Source organism: Ovis aries, chromosome 1 (assembly GCF_016772045.2).
Source record: "Ovis aries strain OAR_USU_Benz2616 breed Rambouillet chromosome 1, ARS-UI_Ramb_v3.0, whole genome shotgun sequence".
In the NCBI taxonomy this organism is placed as follows: Eukaryota; Metazoa; Chordata; class Mammalia; order Artiodactyla; family Bovidae; genus Ovis; species Ovis aries.
In genome coordinates, this window is record NC_056054.1 from 217,504,318 (window position 1) to 217,518,729 (window position 14,412).

Genomic DNA, 14,412 nt, shown 5'->3' on the forward strand with positions numbered 1-14,412 from the left:
GTAGTGGGCTCAGCATGCATGGAAATGGTTCATTCCATGTGGGTATGAGCAGGGCACATCTACCAATTCAGCTAACTGAATTGAACAGAATATTAACTATAATATTATGATCAAGAAAGTTTAAACACAATAACACAGAGAATATTAAAAAAATCTATCAATGTGATTTATACCACATGATTCCACTATATGTGAAAATCCACACAAATATCTCAGTAGATGCATAAAAGGCATTCACTGAAGTCTAACAGCTACTTAGGGCTTTTTAAAAAATCTCTTAAGACAAGAACTTATTTAACTCCTTTTGGATCAACCTGCGTACATAGATATACATTTCTTCAGCTCTTCTTTGCCAATAGGCCAGATGCCACATGAACAACTTTAGATTCCTTATTGCCTTGATTCTTGGTATCAAGCAGATTTATAGTGAACTGCTGCCCTTAATATCTGTGGTAAGAATTACGTACTCTTAAGCTAAGCAAATAACCAGAAATCTCTATCACTGTCATGCCACACCCAGAGTATATGCAACCTTTTCTGTTTTTGTGGGTTGCACTAACATTTAAATTAGAAAGAATTAAAGGTCTTTTAAACAATACCCCAAATCTGGCCATGTCTCACAAAATCTATCACTCCTATACTGACACAACTGATCATTATTGCTCATCTGGTATGTAATCAAAGGGAGTCAAATCAGTAGCAAACAAATGTATTATTTAGAATAAGGCATTGGAAAAAATATTAATATGTAGAAAAAACTGAGTGGAATTCTCACCTCTATGTTTTTAAAGATGCTTTGTGTGGATTGATATTTAAATATAAAGGTAAATGCAAAGAAGTAGGCATAGATTTCAAATTCTGAGATTAGAAATAGAGCAAGAATGTTAGCTACCATCCCTCCTATTAAACATTGTACTGGAAGTCATAGCCAGTACAATGCAAAAATGAATAATGTCTGGAAAAGAAAAATGAAATCATTGTTATTTGTACATGACATGATAGTATAGGCAATCCACAGATACTAAACATTTAGAATTAATAATTTAATTCAGCACAGTTACAGGGTACCAAGTCAATATTTTAAAAATCAGTGGTATTTCTACATGTCAACAAAACAAAATAGAAAATATTTCAATTGCCTAGAAATAAATTTAACAAAAGATACACAAGGCCTCTACCAAAAGCTCTAAAAAATCACTGAGATAAATAAAAGATATCTAAATAAATGGAAGGCTCCAGCATGTTGTGGGTTAGAATACTCCATGTTGTAAATCAATTGATCCTACCTAAAACTAATCTCAATATTCAATACAATCCAAGTTGAAAGTCTAAGTAGATTCTTTCATAGAAATGAAAAAATGATTCCAAAATTAATAAAGAAGTACAAAGGGTCAAGAATAGGCAAAAATATTACATAATTTTGAAAGGAAGTTCTTGAATAAATTCAAGACATATGAAGATACGGTTTTTAATAGAGTGTAGTATTGAAGTGTTAAATAGATGAATGAAATATAATAGAGTCTAGAAACAGATCCCTAAACCTATGCTGCTGCTGAGTCGCTTCAGTCGTCTCCGACTCTGTGCGACCCCATAGACGGCAGCCCACCAGGCTCCCTGTCCCTGGGATTCTCCAGGCAAGAACACTGGAGTGGGTTGCCATTTCCTTCTCCAATGCATGAAAGTGAAGTTGCTCTGTCGTGTCTGACTCTTCGCGACCCCATGGACTGCAGCCTACTGGGCTCCTCCGCCCATTGGATTTTCCAGGCAAGAGTACTGGAGTGGGGTGCCATTGCCTTCTAAACCTATGGACCTGAACTATAACATAGGTGGCAATCTTTTCAATGCTGAGTCAATTATTTATGTGAATGCTTTAAAAAATGGAATGACTCCTAATTTACCTTACACCGAAATCAATGCCAGATCAATTGAAGATCTATCTGGAGAAGGTAAAATATTAAAATTTAATGAAAATAATGTAGATTAATATTTCATATTAGACATAGAGAAAGATGAACAAATAAAATAGCAAAGGAAATTATTTTAAAAACTGGATTAAAGTAAAAAACTTCTATTCATCAAAAGATGCCATTAAGAGAGTGAAAAAAGTAAGTCACAGGGTGGGAAAAGATATTTGTAATTCATGCAATGAAAGTTTATAAAGAATTTCCATAAATCAATTAAAAGAATAACTCAGTAGAAAAGTCGGCAAGAGACTTCAAGAGACAATTTACAAGAGAAGTTATCCAAATGGTCAATGAGATTAAAAGAATCTCAATCTCATTAGTCATCAGAAAATGCAAATTAAAACTAAAATGAGATGCTGCAATACATTTCCTAGATGACTAAAACTTAACAGACTGATCACGCTTATGGCTAACAAAAATGTGGAGCAACCAAAACTCTTGTATATAACTGGTGGAAATGTAAATAAATACAACCACTATGGAAAATTCTCAGCATCATTTACTAATGCTAAGTACATAAGGCTGCATACTCTATGATCCAGAGATTCACTCCAAAATACATAACTATCAGAAATACACATATATGTGCAATAAAGGTTCTGTCCAAGAACACTTATGCACTATTATTCATAATAGCACCAAACTAGGATCAATCCATACTCATGAATAAATCAACTGTCATACATTTACAGAATAGAGTGCTACCCAGGAATTAAACAGAAAATTCAGTTCAGTTCAGTCGCTCAGTAGTGTCCAACTCTTTGCGACCGCATGGACTGCAGTATGCCAGGCTTCCCTGTCCATCACCAACTCCCAGAGTTCATGTCCACTGAGTCGGTGATGCCATCCAACTATCTCATCCTCTGTCGTCCCCTTCTCCTCCTGCCCTCAAGCTTTCCCAGCATCAGGGTCTTTTCAAATGAGTCAGCTCTTCTCATCAGGTGGCCAAAGTATTGGAGTTTCAGCTTCAACATCAGTCTTACCAATGAACACCCAGGACTGATCTCCTTTAGGATGGACTGGTTGGATCTCCTTTGTCCAAGGGATTCTCAAGAGTCTTCTCCAACACCACAGTTCAAAAGCATCAATTCTTCTGTGCTCAGCTTTCTTTATAGTCTGACTCTCACATCCATACATGACCTCTGGAAAAACAATTGCCTTGACTAGACGGACCTTTGTTGGCAAAGTAATGTCTCCGCTTTTCAATATGTTGTCTAGGTTGGTCATAAATTTCCTTCCAAGGAGTAAGCGTCTTTTAATTTCATGGCTGCAATCACCATCTGCAGTGATTTTGGAGCCCAGAATATTAAAGTCAGTCACTGTTTCCACTGTTTCCCCATCTCTTTGCCATGAAGTGATGGGACCGGATACCATGATCTTCATTTTCTGAATGTTGAGCTTTAAGTCAACTTTTTCACTCTCCCCCCTCACTTTCATCAAGAGGCTCTTTAGTTCTTCTTCATGTTCTGCCATAAGGGTGATACCATCTGCATATCTGAGGTTATTGATGTTTCATCCCAGCAATCTTGATTTCAGCTTGTGCTTCCTCCAGCCCAGCGTTTCTCATGATGTACTCTGCATAGAAGTTAAATAAGCAGGGTGACAATATACAGCCTTGATGTACTCCTTTTCCTATTTGGAACAAGTCTGTTGTTCCATGTCCAGTTCTGGCTGTTGCTTCTTGACCTGCATACAGGTTTCTCAGGAGGCAAGTCAGGTGGTCTGGTATTCCCACCTCTTTCAAAATTTTCCACAGTTTCTTGTGATCCACACAGTCAAAGGATTTGGCATAGTCAATAAAGCAGAAATAGATGTTTTTATGGAACTCTCTTGCTTTTTTGATCATCCAGCTGATGTTGGCAATTTGATCTCTTGTTCCTCTGGCTTTTCTAAAACCAGCTGAACATCTGGTTCACGTATTGCTTAAGCCTGGCTTGGAGAATTTTAAGCATTACTTTACTAGCGTGAGATGAGTGCAATTGTGCGGTAGTTTGAGCATTCCTTGGCATTGCCTTTCTTTGGGATTGGAATGAAAACTGACCTTTTCCAGTCCTGTGGCCACTGCTGAGTTTTCCAAATTTGCTGGCATATTGAGTGCAGCACTTTCACAGCATCATCTTTCAGGATTTGAAATAGCTCAACTGGAATTCCGTCACCTCCACTAGCTTTTGGTACAAATGTAACTGAAGTTTCAGACTGTGAATTTTAAATCATTATAACTAGGCTCAAATACATCTTTGTTAATCAAAATAAAAACCATTACAATCAACTCATTTTGCCAATGAGAAATAAGTTTGTTTAATCCTGTAGCATATCCTGTGCTTCAGGAGCAAATGAACCCTTGGAAAGCATTTTCAACCTCCTGCTGCCTGTGGAAGTGCTTTCCCTGCAAAAAGTTGTTGAGATCCCTGAAGAAGTGGTAGTCCATTGGTGAGAGGCCAGGTGAATATGGCAGATGAAGCAAAACTTCATAACCCCATTCATTCAACTTTTGAAGCGTTGGTTACACAACATGTGGTTGTGCAACGTACATTTGGGTATTGTCATGGAGAAGAATTAGGTCCCTTCTATTGAACAATACTAGCTACAAGCGCTGTAGTTTTCAGTGCATCTCATCGATTTGCTGAACATACTTCTCAGACATAATGCTTTTTCTGGGATTCAGCAAGTTGTAGTGCATTAGGAGGACAGCAGACCACCCATAACCATGACCTTTTTTGGTGCAAGTTTGGCTTTGGGAAGTGCTTTGGAGCTTCTTCTTGGTTCAGCCACTAAGTTTGACATTGCCAGGTGCTGGATAAAATCAACTTTTTGCAGCATGTCACAATCCAATCAAGAAATAGTTTGTTGTTGTCATGCAGAATAAAAGCTGACTCTTTGAAATGACAACTTTTTTGATTTGTGGTCAGCTCATGAGGAACCTACTTATTGAGTTTTTTCTTTTTTTTGGGGGGGGAGGTGGTTCAAAACCTGGATTGGGAAGATTCCCTGGAGGAAAGCATGGCAGCCCACTCCAGTATTCGCGCCTGGAGAATCCCATAGAAGGGGAAGCCTGGTGGGCTATGGTCCATAAGGTTGCAAAGCTGGGCATGATTGAGTGACTTAGCAGACATGCAAGCAGTTTATAGGATTATCAAACTATATTCAAGAGGAATCTAGTTTATTATCACTGTTGTAAGAGAAACATCCTTTCTCTTCTTCTCCTGTTTCCACCCACCTCAGTTCACAAAAATGGAGTCCTCTGACATCTGAGAAGTTTCAGGAAGAAAGAATTGATTCTTCTTTCCAGTCCCTTCATTTACTCATCCCCATAAGACAAGGTATCACTTGCCTGATGGTAAACAAGAATCTGACCTCCCCAGTCTTTAACATATGGACCCACCCTACAGAGTTTTTTCATCTTTCCAATTTGTTTCAAATGCCAATGACTGTAGAATGGTCAACACTGAGTTCTTTGGCAACTTCTCGTGTAGCTGTAAGAGGATCAGCTTCAATGATAACACTCAGTTGGTTGTTGTCAACTTCTGATGGCTGGCCACTACGCTCCTCATCCTCAAGGCTCTCATCTCCTTTGCAAAACTTCTTGAACCACCACTGCACTGCATGTTCATTAGCAGTCCCTGGGCCAAATGTGTTGCTGATGTTGCCAGTTGTCTCCATTGCTTTATGACACATTTTGAACTCGAATAAAAAAACACTCGAATTTACTTTTTGTCCAACATCATTTCTATAGTCTAAAATAAATATAAAATAAACAGCAAGTAATAAGTCATTAGCAAAAAAAGTGAAAACTGTGCATTAAAATGATGTGTAACATAACCACATTTATTTTAAAATGTATTCCAATATCAAATGGGAAAGTGCAACAATGCAAAACCGCAATTACTTTTGCACCAACCTAATACTACATTTAGAATGGACCAACAACAGGTCTTAAAGTATAGCACAGAGAACTATATTCAATATCCTGTGATAAACCATAATAGAAAAGAATATTTCAAAAGAATGTATATATGCATAATTGAGTCACTTTGCTGTACAGCAGAGATTGGCACAAGGTTGTAAATCAACTACACTTCAATTAAAAAATTGAAAAAAAGTAGAAAGGGAGCAAAAGGAAAACATTCATAAAGTTTTATTTCTTATTTTGAAAGATTAACACAGGAGTACTCTGAGAAATCAATAAACTGTACACATGATTTGGGCAAATTTTTATAACTATTTATATTCTAATTATAACTCAACCTAAATTTTTTTGTAAATTCAGTTTTTTGATTCAAAAGACCTTTTGTAATGTCATTAAAAAGATACTACAGACAAAATTAACAAAATTCCAGGTGACTGGAAAATGTTTATAATGTCCACAATGAACAATAGATTAATACCTAAAGTAGACAAAGAATTCTGCAGTACAAATAGGAAAGTGGTCAAATAACAATAGTAATTCATAGTAAAGGAAATGCAATTACTTGATAACTATGTAAAGAAATGTTCAACTTCACCAGCAATCAAGAAATTCAAATAAAACAATAGAAAGATGTCACTTTACACACATCAGATGGGCAAAAATAGAAAAGCAGGTAATATTAAGTATTGATGAGAACATATAAGAACAGAAACCCTCTGATGCACTATTATTGGAAATTCAAACTAAGCAGCCATTTTAAAACAGTCAAGCCTATAGAATATGCTTGTACTCGACAACTCTGTAATTGTACTCCTAGATATATACTCACAGAAACTCCCATACAAGTGCACAAGGAAACATGTAAGTCAGCATTAATTGAAGCGTGATATGAAACAGTGAGAGTCAAACACCAGGGATTTCTTAAATAAAATGTAGTAGATGCCCAAGAAGGAAATCTATACAGGTATCTGATAGAATAAAATAGATCTGCAGCCTGCAGTGGAAATGAAGCTCAAAACATAATTCTAAACCTTCAAATGAGAAACAAATGAGATTTCTGATGAAATGCCATTTCTATACATTGACAATATAGATAAAATACCATGCATTTTAATTTATAGACATTTGTGTAAATAGATACATGAGTAGTAAAATAGAAAGATATTCATAAATTAAGCAAGAGTGAGTATCCTTTTTAAAAAGAACTTTTTATTTTGTATTGACATATAAACAATTAACAATGTTGTGATAGTTTCAGATGGACAGTAAAGAGACTAGCCATACATATACACATATCCATTTAAGAGAGAATGTCTTTGAATCAAGATTGCCAGAAGAAATATCAATAACCTCAGATACACAGATGACACCACCCTTATGGCAGAAAGCAAAGAAGAATGAAAGAGCCTCTTAATGAAAGTGAAAGAGGTGAGTGAAAATGTTGGTTTAAAACTCAACATTCAAAAAACTAAGATCACAGCATCTGGTCCCCTCACTTCATGGCAAATAGTTGGGGAAACAATGGAAACAGTGAGAGACTTTATTTTTGGGGAACCCCAAAGTCACTGCATATGGTGACTGCAGTCATGAAATTAAAAGACCCCTGCTCCTTGGAAGAAAAGCTACGATCAACCTAGACAGTATATTAAAAAGCAAAGACATTACTTTGCCGACATAGGTCCATCTAGCCAAAGCTATGGTTTTTCCAGTAGTCATGTATGGATGTGAGAATTGGACTATAAAGAAAGCTGAGCACCGAAGAATTGATGCTTTTGAACTGTGGTGTTTGAGAAGACTCTGGAGAGTCCCTTGGACTGCAAGGAGATCAAACCAGTCCGTCCTAAAGGAAATTAGTTCTGAATATTCATTGGAAGGACTGATGCTGAAGCTGAAACTCCTATACTTTGGCCACCTGATGTGAAGAACTGACTCCTTAGAAAAGCCCCTGATGCTGGATAAGATTGAAGGCAGGAGGAGAAGCAGATGACAGAGGATGAGATGTTTGGATGGCATCACCAACTTGATGGACATGAGTCTGAGCAAGCTCTTGGAGTTGGTGATGGACAGGGAAGCCTGGTGTGCTGCAGTCCATGGGGTCGCAAAAAGTCGGGCATGATTGAACGACTGAACTGTCTTTGAATGAAGGAAGAAAAAAGGGTTAGTGTTATAGAAAGAGAGAAGAAAATATTTAAATGAAATATAAACAAAAGAAAGATTTTCTCTGGTGAGATAAAATGAATATTTTCTGAAATTTCTGAATATTTCATAAAAATTTCAATGATGAGAATGAGGCATGAACTTAGGAGTAAGTATGATGAACTCAGTTCTGTACTCCAAAATACAAGAAAAGAAAAAAAAATCCAAGAACAGTGGATAACCCATTTTGATGCTGCCTGGGTAGGAAATTTAGTGCCAAAGCCGTAAAGGGCTCATTCCTGACTTCCTATGATTCTGCCGTATACCTACTAGTCAGCTCCTTTCCCAGTAAGAATAAAAGAAATAAAGGTGCCCCAGGCCTACCTGCAATGAGAATGCATTGGCTCCTATCAAAAAAATAATATATTCAGCTTCTCTGCCCACACACCCTCCCCAAGAGGAAAAAAAAAAAACACCTTACTGAGAACAGTAATATTTAAGTTTAATAACTACCACTTATGAGGCATCTACTGTTTGTCAGGAACTGCACTAGCAGTTTTCCATGTGTTATGCCTGTAAAGCCTCACTACAATGCTGCAAGTTGAGTTTCTTATTCCTTCATATATTCACAAATCAGTGCTTAAAGAATTAATAGCCCCCCAAAGTATAAAGCTGGCAAACAAATAAACTGAGCTTTCAAGTCTATCTGAAACTGACTGTGTTGCCTCCACACTGATCTTAAGAAACAGACACAAGCCCTTAGGGACAAAATTTCTAGATATCATATGATTAAGGGATGGAAAGCATTCCCATGTTTATACACTTTTTTAAAAAGTGTGTCCCCAGAATCGGCACATTTAAATAGACAGTCTTGACCACAACTCTGACAACAGATGCTGGGAAAGTGGAATCAGGAATAGCTTCTGTACTGTTTTTCCAGACACTCACCCCCCATCTGCCTACACACATCGATGGCATTTTCTGTATCAGGACATGAGGACGGAGAACACCTCCACTCATTGTACTTCCCCCATGCTACTGGGGATTCCCTGGTAGCTCAGTTGGTAAAGAATCTGCCCGCAATGCAGGAGACCCCAGTTTGATTCCTGGGTTAGGAAGATCCCCTGGAGAATGGATAGGCTACCCACTCTAGTATTCTTGGGCTTCCCTAGTGGCTCAGCTGGTAAAGAATCCACCTGCAATGTGAGAGACCTGGGTTTGATCCCTGGGTTGGGAAGAGCCCCTGGAGAAGGGAAAGGCTACCCACTTCAGTATTCTGGCCTGGAGAATTCCATGGACTGTATAGTCCATGGGGGTCACAAAGAGCTGGACATGACTGAGTGACTTTCACTTTCACACTAGTATGGTACGTCTTCCTTGGATCCAGTGAATCATAAAAGGAGTTGGACTATCAAGGAACTGTGCTGTCTCTAAATGATGACTGTGCATGAACACTTCTTTCTCTATTAGTCAAAATGAAGTTCACCCACCTTCTGCCCAGCTTGACCTCTATCTAAATAAATAGCTTCATTCTTGCCCCTAGTTTCAGAAACCAGCACTGTTTATATGATCTGTTTCACCGACACAGACATAGCACTTACAGCACCAAGGACAGCGACAGTCGGTTTCCTAGGTGCAATGTCCTGCCATTCTAAGAACCACATGAAGTTTAAGGAAAATGTCTTCAGGAGGTGAAAGGGACTTATAAATACTGTCTCGAATAGTGTCTGATCTTTTCTGCCTAACTGACCAACCCTTACTTTATTTCCAGGCCATCTCATGAAATGAAAGCCATGAATACTAGCTATTGCTTTAGGTAATCCATGATTCTTTTGAAGCTTTCCAATAACACCCACCATAGTGAACTGTAATGTTCAGTGTACTTCTCCATCTCCTCCATTAGAGTAAGCGCCTGGAAAGAAGATACTGTATCTTGTACCTCCTTGTTCCTAGTAAATAGTGTGTCATTGGGTATGTAGAAGCTCTATAAGTGGCTGCTTAAATAAATGAAACTCAGAACTTGATGATGAATCTAAGTAAACACCCAGAGGCTACACAAGGTTTTAAAACTAAAATCAAGGGCTACATTCCACAATCACTTCCTTGCTCCTTTTTAAACTTCCTTCCCAACACCAAGCCTTCCCCACCTCATTCAATCAAGCCACCATCTTAAACTGAAAGAAGAATCATAAAACAATAATTTTTATCTACTCAAAAATGTGATCTAGGAATTGAGCATGGCTGAAAAGATAGTGAAAGAGAAAGTCAGTGGACCAGGTGGCAAAGGGGAATGATTTCACTCAAGGTAATGTCAATTCCCCAGATCAAAAAAGAAACCATAGGAATAATAATAATAATAAAAGAAGACGCATAAAAGAGTGCCCAGTAAAAATGCCAGGAGACTGTCCAAAGCCAAAGGCACTGAAGTCAGAGTACAGAGTACAGAGTCAAAGTTAGTAAGATGGAAGCAAGAGCAAACACGAGCAAATGCCATTATCTTTGAACGTGGAGGCATAAAGGAGAGTACAAGTCACACGCTCTATTTGTGGATGCCATCTATATAGATAATTTAACAGAAGTGATGAAAATATGTCTTTTTCATTGAAAGGCATTATATTTTATATATAGCAGTGTGTGCATGTCAGTCCCAAACTCCCAATCTAATTGCCCCCTGACCCTTGCCCCCTGATAACCATAAATTCATTCTCTGTCTTAAAGTAATTTTTTCAGAAAAAATATTCACAGATAACTCCTGGCATAAACACAGGCAATTTCTAATCAAAGCACTTAGTCATTTCTGCCATCCCTTAGTAGCTGCACACATACTTTAACAGCAACTCAACTTCAATATGACTTAAGATATTTTAAGAATTGTTCACTTAGTTTTGCAATAGCACAGAAGTGCTCCCCTTTAAAATGATGTATTTTTCCATGAAAAATTTGTACTGAAGTGTTAAATGAATCATGAACTCTGATGCAGGTTGTTTCAGAATAAAGCAATATGGAGAAGAAATTCTACTCATTTTTCCTGCAAACTCATAGTCTCTAATGAATGCTCTGGTTTTTCAACTATTCCTCTGTGAAAATAAACAGAAAGTATGATCATTTAATTTAGTAGAATTTTATTTCATGAAAAATCTCCATCGGAATAGAAAAAACATTTGCATGGACATATGGAAGCTTTGACAGGTCATTCATTTGAGTGGCCATAGCTTGCCATAGTGATATCAACTTTACTAACAAATTATTATACACTGATGATTGAAGATGAACCTATGAGTAATATATTCTACTATGTGTAACAAACATTTCACATAAGGGTAATTCAAAAGATTTATATGTTAATTTTTCATTCACATAAAAGAGGGCTCTAGGTAGGAGCCTGGGGCTGAACAGGCATTTCTATAGTCATAAAGGTCCTCCTCTCTTCCTGTCCTACTATCTCAACATACGGTCTCTTCTCAAGACCATCTCCTGGTCCAAAATGGCAACCTGGGTTCCTGATTCAAAGTAGGGAGAAAGACAAGAAATTCACATAAGAACTATCAGCATACTTTTCAAAGAGATTGTTTTCAAAGGCCTTGAGGCAGAGTAGACTAAGTAGAGACTTTAGCTGGCAATTTTCCAACCAGAACATAAAGGAGGTATTGTTACTAAGGAAAGAGAAAGTGCATACCAAGTACATGAGAAGCCTCTGTTATTTGGATACGGAAAACAGCTCAAAGTAGCTATCTTGCTTGCCCAATATCACTTATCAGGACCAATTCCAGACTAGGTTCTGGGCATCCATTCATTTCTTTCTTCTTTCTCTTAACAGAACCCTGATTTTCTTCAGGTATCTATTCCTCCCACACATGGTGCCCTTGTATTGACAGAAGGTGGAGAAATATCAATAACCTCAGATATGCAGATGACACCACCTTTATGGCAGAAAGTGAAGAGGAACTAAAAGCCTCCTGATGAAAGTGAAAGTGGAGAGTGAAAAAGTTGGCTTAAAGCTCAACATTCAGAAAACTAAGATCATGGCATCTATTCCCATCACTTCATGGGAAATAGATGGGGAAACAGTGGAAACAGTGTCAGACTTTATCTTTTTGGGGGCTCCAAAATCACTGCAGATGGTAATTGCAGCCATGAAATTAAAAGACACTTACTCCTTGGGAGGAAAGTTATGACCAACCTAGAGAGCATATTGAAAAGCAGAGACATTACTTTGCCATCAAAGTTCTGTCTAGTCAAGGCTATGGTTTTTCCAGTAGTCATGTACGGATGTGAGATTTGGACTGCAAAGAAAGCTGAGTGCCAAAGAATTGATGCTTTTGAACTGTGGTGTTGGAGAAGACTCTTGAGAGTCCCTTGGACTGCAAGGAGATCCAACCAGTCCATTCTGAAGGAGATCAGCCCTGGGATTTCTTTGGAAGGAATGATGCTAAAGCTGAAACTCCAGTACGCTGGCCACCTCATGCAAAGAGTTGACTCATTGGAAAAGATTCTGATGCTGAGAGGGATTGAGGGCAGGAGGAAAAGGGGACAACAAAGGATGAGATGGCTGGATGGCATCACTGACTCGATGGATGTGAGTCTGAGTGAATTTCAGGAGTTGGTGATGGACAGGGAGGCCTAGCGTGCTGCAATTCATGGGGTCGCAAAGAGTTGGATTCGACTGAGAGACTGAACTGAACTGTCTCCATATTTAGCCTGAGAAGTGAGCTTGATTTATTAAAGGGTAGCCCATCTTCCTTGCTATAATTGGGCCATATTAGTCCATGATGTCAACCGGGTCAACTAAAGCAGAAAGAAATTTCCTAATGGTTTCCTGAAAAGTTATTTCTTGGTCTGGTCTTTAGAAGTCACCAGCTTTTTCCCCCTTTCATACTTTTTCTCCCTTTTAGATCTCATTAGTAAACATGAGATCTAATTCTAGGATAACCCCTCAATACCAGTATGAAGCTACCCTGCAGGAGAGAAGAACTAAGATAAAAGCCAAAAAAAAGAGTAAATGGATTAAGTTAACTTTGCCAACAAAGGTCCAGAGTCAAGGCTATGGTTTTTCCAGTGGTCATGTATGGATGTGAGAGTTGGACTGTGAAGGAGGCTGAGCACCGAAGAATTGATGCTTTTGAACTGTAGTGTTGGAGAAGACTCTTGAGAGTCCCTTGGACTGCAAGGAGATCTAACCAGTCCATTCTAAAGGAGATCAGTCCTGGGTGTTCATTGGAAGGACTGATGCTGAAGCTGAAACTCAATACTTTGGCCACCTCATGTGAAGAGTTGACTCATTGGAAGACTCTGATGCTGGGAGGGATTGGGGGCAGGAGGAGAAGGGGACGACAGAGGATGAGATGGCTGGATGGCATCACTGAGTCGATGGACGTGAGCCTGAGTGAACTCCAGGAGTTGGTGATGGACAGGGAGGCCTGGCATGCTGCAATTCGTGGGGTCACAAAGAGTCGAACATGACTGAGCGACTGAACTGAACTGAACTGAATGAATTTTAGCCAGTTGATAGGCATTTCCTGTAACAGTATATATGTAAATAGATGGGTCTATAAATGAAGTTATTCATTTATATCAAGATTTGAAGAAGGTAATGATGTAATACTTGTTAATAAGGGAAGACAGCAAATTTGCTCAAAACATATATCTATTCACATTTCAATAAATGTAAATGACCTATGTGGATAGAATTATTCTCATATCAATATAGCAAGATATACTGATAAATATATCAATATATCTTAACTGTCTATCCAAAACAAGGTACTTCAATCTCAAAAGTACTGATGATGTATACACTTGGGGTTCGTTCCTGAGGTTTGTCCTTACTCAATTGTTTTAAACAGTGATTTTTTTTTTTATAAAGGGAACATGTCATGGTAGTGGTGATTTAGTTGCTTAGTCATGTCCGACTCTTGCAACCACATAGACTATAGCCCATCAGGCTCCTCTGTCCACGGGATCTCCCAGGCGAAAATGCTGGAGTGGGTTGCCATTTCCTCCTCCAGGGGATCTTCCTGACCCAGGGAACGGACCTGTGTCTCCTGCATTATAGATGGTCTCCTGAATTACAGGTGGATGCTTTACCACTAAAAGCATCAGTGGTAAAGCCACCAGGGAAAACCAATCATCTAGTACAACTCCCTTATTTTACAAAGTTGAAACCAGAGAGGTTGAGTTGCTCAAGGTTATGAAAATACTTATGGTTTAGAACCTATAGCTCCCAATTCTTAGCCCGCGATCCTTCTGTTAGGCCACAGAATTGGTGATCATTACTGTTTGTAAATGTTTATGTGCATGCATGCTAAGAAGTCACTTCAGTCATGTCTGTCTCTATGTGACCCCACAGACTGTAGCCTGCCAGGCTCCTCTGATCATGGGATTCTCCAGTCAAGAATACTGGAATGG